The sequence below is a fragment of the Olea europaea genome, chromosome 9 (assembly GCF_002742605.1).
Source record: "Olea europaea var. sylvestris chromosome 9, O_europaea_v1, whole genome shotgun sequence".
In the NCBI taxonomy this organism is placed as follows: domain Eukaryota; kingdom Viridiplantae; phylum Streptophyta; class Magnoliopsida; order Lamiales; family Oleaceae; genus Olea; species Olea europaea.
The window spans coordinates 10,776,866-10,786,387 of NC_036245.1; the positions used below are offsets into that span (position 1 = coordinate 10,776,866).

General features: G+C 33.5%; 1 long non-coding RNA gene across 2 annotated transcripts; it reads left to right on the plus strand.

Annotated features, from left to right (window-relative positions):
* The first annotated feature begins 5,596 nt into the window (after positions 1-5,596).
* On the plus strand, positions 5,597-9,301 carry LOC111399646. 2 transcript variants are annotated; one of them, XR_002703774.1, is made up of 3 exons: positions 5,597-6,943; positions 7,061-7,109; positions 8,354-9,301. It is a non-coding gene; the product is annotated as an uncharacterized LOC111399646 (long non-coding RNA). The 2 variants fall into 2 exon arrangements; XR_002703775.1 differs by having other exon boundaries at positions 8,474-9,301.
* The last annotated feature ends 221 nt before the right edge of the window (positions 9,302-9,522 follow it).

The following is a 9,522-nucleotide window of genomic DNA, read 5'->3' on the forward strand; positions in this document are numbered from 1 at the left end:
TACTGAGCAATATATTCCTGAGGTAGTTAGAGGTGGTGTGTTGGTTGTCATTGATTTTCTTAGAATTTGGTGAATTTCTTGATTCGTAGTTGATTCTATGATGGCGACTAAAAGGGATTATTCACTTCAATCCATTAGTGTCAGATTAAATAACAAAAATTATTCTTATTGGAGTACTGAGAAATTTCTTAAAATGAAAAAGATTGTGGATGTTATGTTAGTGGAACCATTGTGAAACCTAAAAATACCGTTGATAATTATACGATAGAGTTAGATACTTGGGAGTCAAACAATGCGAGAATACTTACTTGGATTCAACCATTCGTTCTACTTGCAATAATTCAATTAATTCTCCGGGTGAAAAAACGTTAGACATTCCATCTTTTGAAAAAATTATGTTGAGCAATCCATTAGTACACGATTGGCTAAATTTGAAACTACAAAAGAAGTTTGGGATCACTTTTAGAAGCTATACATTAAATCTAACTTTGCAAAGCGATATTAGTTGGAGATTGATTTATGGGCTTTACAACAGAAGAAATAAGTATTCTCGAGTTTTACACTGCAATGAATTTGATTTGGGACGAGTTGACTCTTATAGAATTAACAGAATTGAAAGCATGTGAGGAATATATTGTTTTTAAAGAGGAGCAACAAGTAGTTCAGTCTTTGATGGCACTTCGCAGTGATTTTGAAGGACTTAGAGGCTCTATCATACATAGCACTCCACTTGCTTCGGTTGATTCGGTGGTTAGTGAACTTGAGGTTGAGGAAACACAATTGAAACCCTTACAGAAGAAGTATCTCTTCTTTCATCTAACACCTTAGTATTGGCTGTACCCTCTCAACCATCCATGCAGACTCAGAACAAAGGTTATATAATAGTTGTTAGTGATGAGTGTAATTTTTATAAATAAAAGGGACTTTGGAAGTCTCGGTGTTCTAAACTATTGAAGAAGCAACAACCACAATAATGATCCTATCATCCCAATGCTAACATAGCTACCACCATGCCACCTGGTAATTTGTCTATACTTGGAGCACCATCCTTTTCCAATCCCATGTTAATTGATTTAGTAGAGCAGTTTTAGAAATTCTTAGCCACACAGCCACATGCTATATCAACCTTTACTCACATAGGTTTGTCATCCCAGAGTCCCTTAGGTATTTATTTCTCATGGATCGTTGACTTAGGTGCTTCTAAACAGATGTCATCTAATTCAAATTTCTTTAATGACTTACGCCTTCCTAATTCATCTATGTCGGTTTTAACTGTTGATGGCACCTTATTGCCCTTAGTAAGTGTTGGCTCTGTCAACATACATAATTTCTTGATTTCAGACGTCTATTGTATTTCAACTTTTACTTTAAATCTTATTTCTATTGGCTAATTATGTGATTCTGGATACTTTGTTCAGTTTTCTTCTACTGCTTATCATGTACGGGATCCTCGATCTCAGAAACTGATTGGGAAAGGCCATAGACAGGAGGTTTATATGTTTTGGACAATTTAAAACTACCACAAGTTGCAGCATTTGGTGTTAACTTGTCATCTTTTTCTTTGAATTCCTCTTCTTCTAGTTTTTATTGGTAGTTCTCACCTTGAACATATTTTCGCTAGTCGTTTGAAATTTTTAGTTTCTAAGGGTCAATTGGGGGATTTACAGACTCATGATATTTCTAATTGCAGTGGTTGCAAATTAGCAAAATTTTTTGCTTTACCTTTTCCTCGAAATATTTCTCCTTCTGTTTTACTATCTGATATTATTCATTCTAATGTGTGTGGACCTACTCCTATTGCTACAAAAGGAGAGCCAAGATATTATGTGTCTTTCATTGATAATTATAGTCGTTATTATTGAGTTTATCTCATCAGACGACGTTATGTCTTTCTTTCTATTTATCTTTCTTTTAGAGTACTTAATAAAACTCAACATTTTGCTATAATTAAGTGCTTTGATGTGATTTGTGAGTAGAATATACTTCTACAGATTTTCCTAAATTGCTTTCTCTTGATAGCACAATTTATTAAACCTCATGCACTAACACCTCACGACAAAATGGTGTTGTTGAACGAAATCATAGGCACATTGTAAAAACTGCTCGTTTCTTTCTCTTGTCCGACAAAGTTCTAATTAATAAGTGAATTTTGGGGAGAAGCAGTTCTTACTACTATTTCTCTTATTAATAAGATTCCATCTTCCTATGCTTCAGGCCTCTCACCATTTGAAATTTTTGTTTGGGTATCCTCTTAATTACTCCTCATTGAGAGTCTTTGGTTATACTTGTTTTATTCTTCATCGTGATGCAGAACGCAATAAGTTGACATTATGCTCTGCTATATGTGTTTTCTTTGGTTATGGGCAGAGCCAAAATGGTTCTCGCTATTTTGATCTCATTAATAAAAAAATATATGTTTCTCATCATGTTGTGTTTTTGAGCATATTTAGTTCTTTTTTTTTTATTTCTGATAATACTCTTGATGTGACTAAAACTGATCTCATTCGTATACATATATTCTTTGATGATATTGATAGACTATCTTCTCATACCCCATGTACTATTGATTCTTCATGTCTTATAGGTACACATGCATCACTTTATGATATCCCTCCTCTTTTATGGCCTCTCAAGCACCACTTGAGATCGTTGATCCAACTCCTTCTCCTTCTTCTCGTTATTCTCAACGTATTTGTAAGTCTACTAAATTACTTGATTTTGCTTATTCTTGTTATTCAGAATCCTTTTGCTATTTTCTTACCTCTTTACACAAGCTATTTGAACCTTCTTCTTACAAAGATTCTAAATCTTCTTTGGCAACAGGCTATGACTGATGAACTCTTTGTTTTGCATAAAACAGACATTTGGGGCTTGGTGACCTTACCTTTAGGTAAACATGCTATTGGTTCTTGTTGGGCTCATAAGATTAAAACCAAATCTGATGGTTTAGTTGAGGATTATAAGGCTAGCTTGATTGTTAAGAGTTTTAATCAGCAGTTTGGTCTAGATTATGAGGAGACTTTTGCTCCTGTTGCTAAGATGACCACTGTTTGTACACTTATTGTAATTGCATCTATTCGTCAATGGAGTCTCTCTCAATTGGATGAATGGACATCTTCAAGAGGAGATTTATATGGTTTCCTTCCCGATCTTTCTTATACTCCTGGATCTGTTTGTAAGTTTAAGAAGGCACTTTATTAAACAAGCTTCTCGTGTCTGGTTTGAGAAAATTCTCACTATTGTTACCTGTTTTGGCTTCAGATCTTGTCATCATGACTCCGCACTATTCTTTCAGTGTACTTCAGTTGGTCACATTCTGCTTTTACTGTATGTTGATGATATAATCATTACTAGTGATGATGTTGATGGGATTTTGATTTGAATTTCGAATTGGCTTGTCTTTTTGAAATGAAGGACTTAGATATGGATATTATTGAGCGTGCTAGTCTAACTAATACTAAAACTACTGACACTTCTCTTGAATCTAATGCTAGTTATTCACCTTCTGATGGTGTACCCTTGGTTGATCCCACTTTGTATCACACCAATGTTGGATGTCTAGTTTATCTTACCATCATATGTCCCGATATTGCTTATGCTGTTCATATTGTTAATCAGTTTGTTTTGGCCCCTACAACAGTTCACCGGGCAACTGTTGTTCGTATTTTGCGTTATCTTCGTAGTACTTGCTTTTAGTCTTATGTTTCCCTCGACCTTCCATTTGGTGCTTCATGCTTACTCTGATGTTGATTGGGCCAATAAACCCACTGATCGAAACTTCACTACTAGTTTTTATATATTTTTGGGTGATTCCTTTATCTCCTGGAAGAATAAGAAACAAACTGTAATTTTTTACTCCTCTACTGAGATAGAGTATCGTGCTATGTCATCCACCACCATTGAGATTGTATGGTTGCGTTGTTTACTTGCAAGCATGGGTGTTCCTTCTTCCTCTCCAATCCTTATATATTGTGACAATAAAAGTGCTATTCAGATATCGCACAACTCTATATTCCATGAGTGTACAAAGTACATTGAGATTGCCTGTCATCTGATCCGCCATCATCTGCAAACTAGTACAATTTTCCTACCTTTTATTTCTTTATCTTGTAGCTTGCTGACTTCTTCACGAAGTCTCATTTGGTTCATCGTTTTCACTTCTTGCTTGAAAACTCTCGTTTGTTCTTGCTGTCACATCGTGAGTTTGAGGGAATATTATAATATAATATATATTTATATATTATGCAATAAAATATTATAACATAATATTATTAGTTTCCCTTCTTTGCTAGGTTTCTTTTTAAGTTTTGATCTTCTTGTATACATACATAAACATAATTCTCTCAATAAAACTTAGAGTGTGTTTGATTGGTATGAAAAATATCACCGAGAGATGAAAATGTTTTCCTTCTTTTGTGGAAAATAAAAATCACTTCCACCCAAGGAAAATGTTTCCTTAAAAAAAAGAAAAATTAGACATATTTTCAAAAGTTGGAAAATGTTTTCCATAAAAAAAAATAACAATCAAATACTTCAAGTAGGAATTTGGGTGAAAAACTGATATTTTTTATGAAAAATAAATGTAATCAAACACACTCTTAGTTTTTTGGTGGCTCAACAATTTGTTCTTCTTTTCTTTTTTTTCCTCTTGTTTTCACTTTTAACCTTTTTCTTTAGTTCACATAGATAAATTAATCTCATTCTCAACAAATTTAAAAATTAATGATAGATAGCTATCCACTACACCGAAGCAGAAACTTTTAGATTTCGTAGTAAGATCATACTGTACTCAAAAGTAATTAGATTTACTTTGAAATTACTTATTTTATCAAACATTGGTTGTAGAGTTATTAACAGACAAAACTTACTTTTTTCTTAAGAAAATAAATCTTAAGCACGCCTAAGCCTGCTCCAATTTAAAATCTCGATAACCCAAAAAAAAAAAAAAAAAAAAAATTTGGGAAATCCCTACAATTATTTGTAAAAAGCCATTGTTCCTTTTAAATAGTCTTGAATCCTTGTCTCCCTGAAATGACGCAGTTTCGTCGTCTGTACTACAACTTCCAATAACACCCATTCGTCAAGAACGAAGGGCCCCACCAAGCATTTAATCCAACGGCTTGTAATTCTTCTCTGTGACAATCTTGGCATTAGAATAACCCAGCTAGTTAATCCGACATTAAGCAGTACCTCCAGGAAGCCCCTCCTGACCAACCAATCCATCATCGAAACCTCCTTCTTAGAACCCCACCTGTTTGTGATATTGTCCTTTTGGTGTACGCTGATGAAGGGATTGATTGGATGAATAATAGCCAAACCACAATTATGTTGTGGAGGATAAAGTAAAACTTCTCACATGCCATGGATATAATCACTTCTTTAAGGTCTTCTGTAATTTGTAAAAGTGTTTTCTCGAATCAACAGTTTGGAAATTGAGAATGGCGTTTTCTTGCTAGTTTGATGCATGAAGATAATGAAAATGAAAGAGTTTATTCAGACTTTCTTGGGGCGGGGTGGTGTTTATTTTTTATTTTTATTTTTATTTTTATTTTATTTTTCTGGGAAGGAGTTTTGGGGGGGGGGGGGGGGGGGGAGGCAGAGGTTTTATTAGCACACAAAAATTAATAGATGAATTACGAATATCAAGTATGAACACGGTGACTTTAAAACTCTAGTTGTTAATGTATGGAATTAATGATTTGTATGAGCGTTTATAGTAAAGGGTTTGGGGGTTTTTCTTTCCAAAAGTGGGAGTATCTTTGGTTTTCAGATCTGATATCAACGTTAGTCAAAATGAAAAAACATATAGAGCATCTCTGTCAAGAAATCTATGGGCTTTGTGTTTCTGAAGGACGCGATCGATGAGAGTACTGACAGAAGAGAGTGAGCAGACGCAGACAATTGTATAAAGACCATACCTTTGTGGATGCGCGTGCTCACTACTCTTTCTGTCAGCCAGCCGTCTCGATTTTTCCTTTCTGGACTAATATATGGCTTTTTATCACACCCGCCTACTCCCCCTTATTCAGCCTAAAGTTTTGCTGTGAACAAAGCTGAAAAGAGGCCGCCTGCAATTTCAGAAGCTGACCGCAAATATTAGCCAATAGCCATTTGATATGGCACTATAAGCTTATCCATATACTGCTGCCGCCGCAGTGCCACCACCATCACTACTTGACACGAAAGTACCGACAGGCCCTCTGTGCTGATTTATGACATCATAAATACTATTATATTTGATCACAAAAAAAACGTAAAAAAAATTCACAGTTTGAAGTCATTTGTGGGTGAGGAAAAAGGAAGTCTATACAGCAGAACGAAGAGGTTTAGCACCCACAATTTTTTATTTTCATTTTTCTTGATGTGATTTTGTTTATGCAATTAATACTTCTTCTTCTTCTTTTTTTATTTTTATTTTTTATTTTTTTGGGTTTTACCTTATCCAAATAAAAATATACCATGATTAATGGAGCTGTGGAGCCTGATTTTTTTATGTTGGAGTTGGGAAGGTACGCCTGGTTATTTTTCTATTAACGGTAAAATTGTGGTTTTCTAGGGCCGTCTTGGGAATAAAATAGAATATATTAACCTCACTATGTTTTTTTACCATTTTTCTGCTACTAATTTACTCAATTCTTGATCCATTCCTTCTGCAATATCAGCCTTAAGTTTGTCAAGACAGGTCCTTGTATGCAGAACTTGTGCTTTTCTTTGTAAAGTTAATATTTGATTTTATATTTTATGTGAATTTTGTTTTCTTAAACGATGCAGATTTTATTAGTTTTGGTAATATTTGATTTTTCTATTGTTTGCAACGAGGTGATCTCATGGAAAATTACAATATCATGGATGCAACACGGATATGAGAAGATCTTTGTTTCCTTCAATGGTCATATATGCATTCAGTCATGGCTCTGCGAACAAAAAGGAAATTCCTTTACAGGTTTCAAAATTTCCAGAAGATTTATTTTATTTCCTTTTTTTGTAACGATTCCTTGCTTGATTTTCCTCAATTTATTTTCCAATTATATAAGCCTGATTGCGATTTATGTTTTAACAGCAGTTAATACTTGGTCCTAGGGACGATATAAAGAAACTCAATCACTCAGGTACTTTTTCTATATACTGGTTTGGTTTCATGCTATCGTAATTTTATATTTGTGTTAATTTTCAGATTTTTTTCATGCTTATATCCTATTTTGGAGGCAAATTAATATAGTTTTAACTATATTAACACCTTGAAAAGTTCGAATAATTGTTTGCCTTACTGCTGGAAGCCTTTTGCTCTTGTAGACACTAAATCCAGATTGTTTCTGTTATATATGTGAACTTTCGCGCAGGAGATTTGTGTTTGCTTTTATGAACTCAGTTTTGATGCCTGTTTGTAATTAATTGAACTTTCAGTATTTCGTCCTTTAAATCATCTACGTGTAATTTAATGAAAAGTTGGGCGTTTAATTACTTATTTTTCATGGATCATGTAGTCTGAAGAAGTCTTGATGGAGATCTCCACTGGAAGTAAATTAATAGATTTTTCGTGTTGATAATACTCGTGTTACGTTCTCGTATTCTGAGGGTTCTTTCAAATGATTATCGTATTTTCAAGGTTAAATAGTTATTTCGTTGTGAAGAAGGGAAGAAATCGCTGTCCGATCAATATGGATCCATATATAGCATTGTGCAAAACGGTAAAAGGTCGGCTTTCTGATGGCTGTGGCGGGACCTGAACCCTAAATAATTTGTTCTGTGGGATTTTGTTTCTTTTCACTTACAACTTCCATAGGAATTCAATTGATGCTCAATGGAAATGAAACATTAAATTCGTTCTAATTAAGAAATGATTTGGATACTGATAAATAAGACAATAACCGCTAATGTTTTTCAGATTTTGTTAATTAGTAAGAGAGCGTTATGCTGTCTACATGTACGAGGACTTTTATTCCTGATTTTGAACTTGAAAGTATTTTGTACCACCATGAAGATGGACTGAACTGATATATACTATATTTACGTTTTTTGGTTCCCATGACAGAATTGATATCTAGTTCCACTATGGGCTTGTTGAGTAGATAAGCAGGTTGTGCAGCCATTTGTTGAATCTCTTCTTGACATTTTTAGGTGGAGATAATTGTGAAATAATAATTTATTGTTCGTCTTCGAAAAGGGATTCAATTGGATATATCCATTACTCCTAGAAGAAAAATCATTTTCAACGATTCCAGTATGTTGCCAACAATTTATAAGATGTATGATATACAACAATAAACTGAAACACATTTTCAATAAACTTGACTTTCTCTAGTATGTTTGGTTCATATCTTAATATATGGGTCTAAATTCATTCATTGCACAGCTGTTATGCTAGTGGTATTTCAAGGGTCTGCCAGCTTGGACTATTGGAGTGTCTTTAAGATTGTTAAACAATCTTAAATGCGTGAAACTTCCCTAACATTTAGATATTATTTTGTTAAAGAACTCACAGAATCTCACACCAGGGAACTTCTCTATGCAATTTCAAGCGTACAAGGTATAAAGTGGCTGGTTTTTTGTATTTTTATTTTAAGTTCCTTTTAGTTAATTGAATATTGAAAAAATTTGAAAGGCATTTTTCTTTGGTCTGTATGGAATTATTTTAATTTCTGTGAATAGTTGACGGTCTACAATTTTTTATTTTAATTTTTTTTTTCCTCGCGAGATCTATAATGTTCTTTTCAGTGGCAATAATTTAATGTCTTGGTCATATGATGATTGTATATTCTTGCATATTCGCGTTTTGGGGTAAATTATTTCTAATAATATTTGAACATTTTCTATCAATTACTCTGATTCTTATAACAAAATTACGACACTGAATAGTTTTGTTTTTATATATCTTTTGAAGTCTAGTGAGGACTTTGGTCCATTAACATTGATTTGCTTGTGCATATCTCTTATGTGCCGTGATTTAATGGCAAAAGCATATCCTTTATGTGCTACTTCATGTCTTCCTCATTGTATTTATGCCGAGTTTAGCAAATTTTAGATTTATTTATTAAATTTGTATAAAAGCAAAGTTTATATGAGAAAAGTAAATTTGTGTCCAGTGTTTTAATTGATATTAAGGCAGTTCTCTCCTTGTATCAATTGAATATCATCCTTACTTGGTTTGCCCGGTGTTAATGTATCTCGAGTTTAAATGATTTATTTTTCATAATCTGAACACTGAAGAAAAATATAATGTAGTACTTGCAGTCATCTACACCAAAGTTCCACTTCAATTTAGATTGCAAACACCCCAGTTAGATAGAATTTTTTTGCATTTATATTAAATTACATATAAAATATGTTGGTATGCAGTACTTGATACAATTGGACAATACTGACAAGATTTTGATTTTTGCTTTATTTTCTTCTTTTGTATTGTCTGATTCAATTCAATCCACCTTAAAACATGCCATTAGTGTCTTTATTTGTTTAGTAGCCAAGTAATAAAATCATCACTTATGTTTAGATAGTATATGATCTTGACAGAAAGAAGCGACA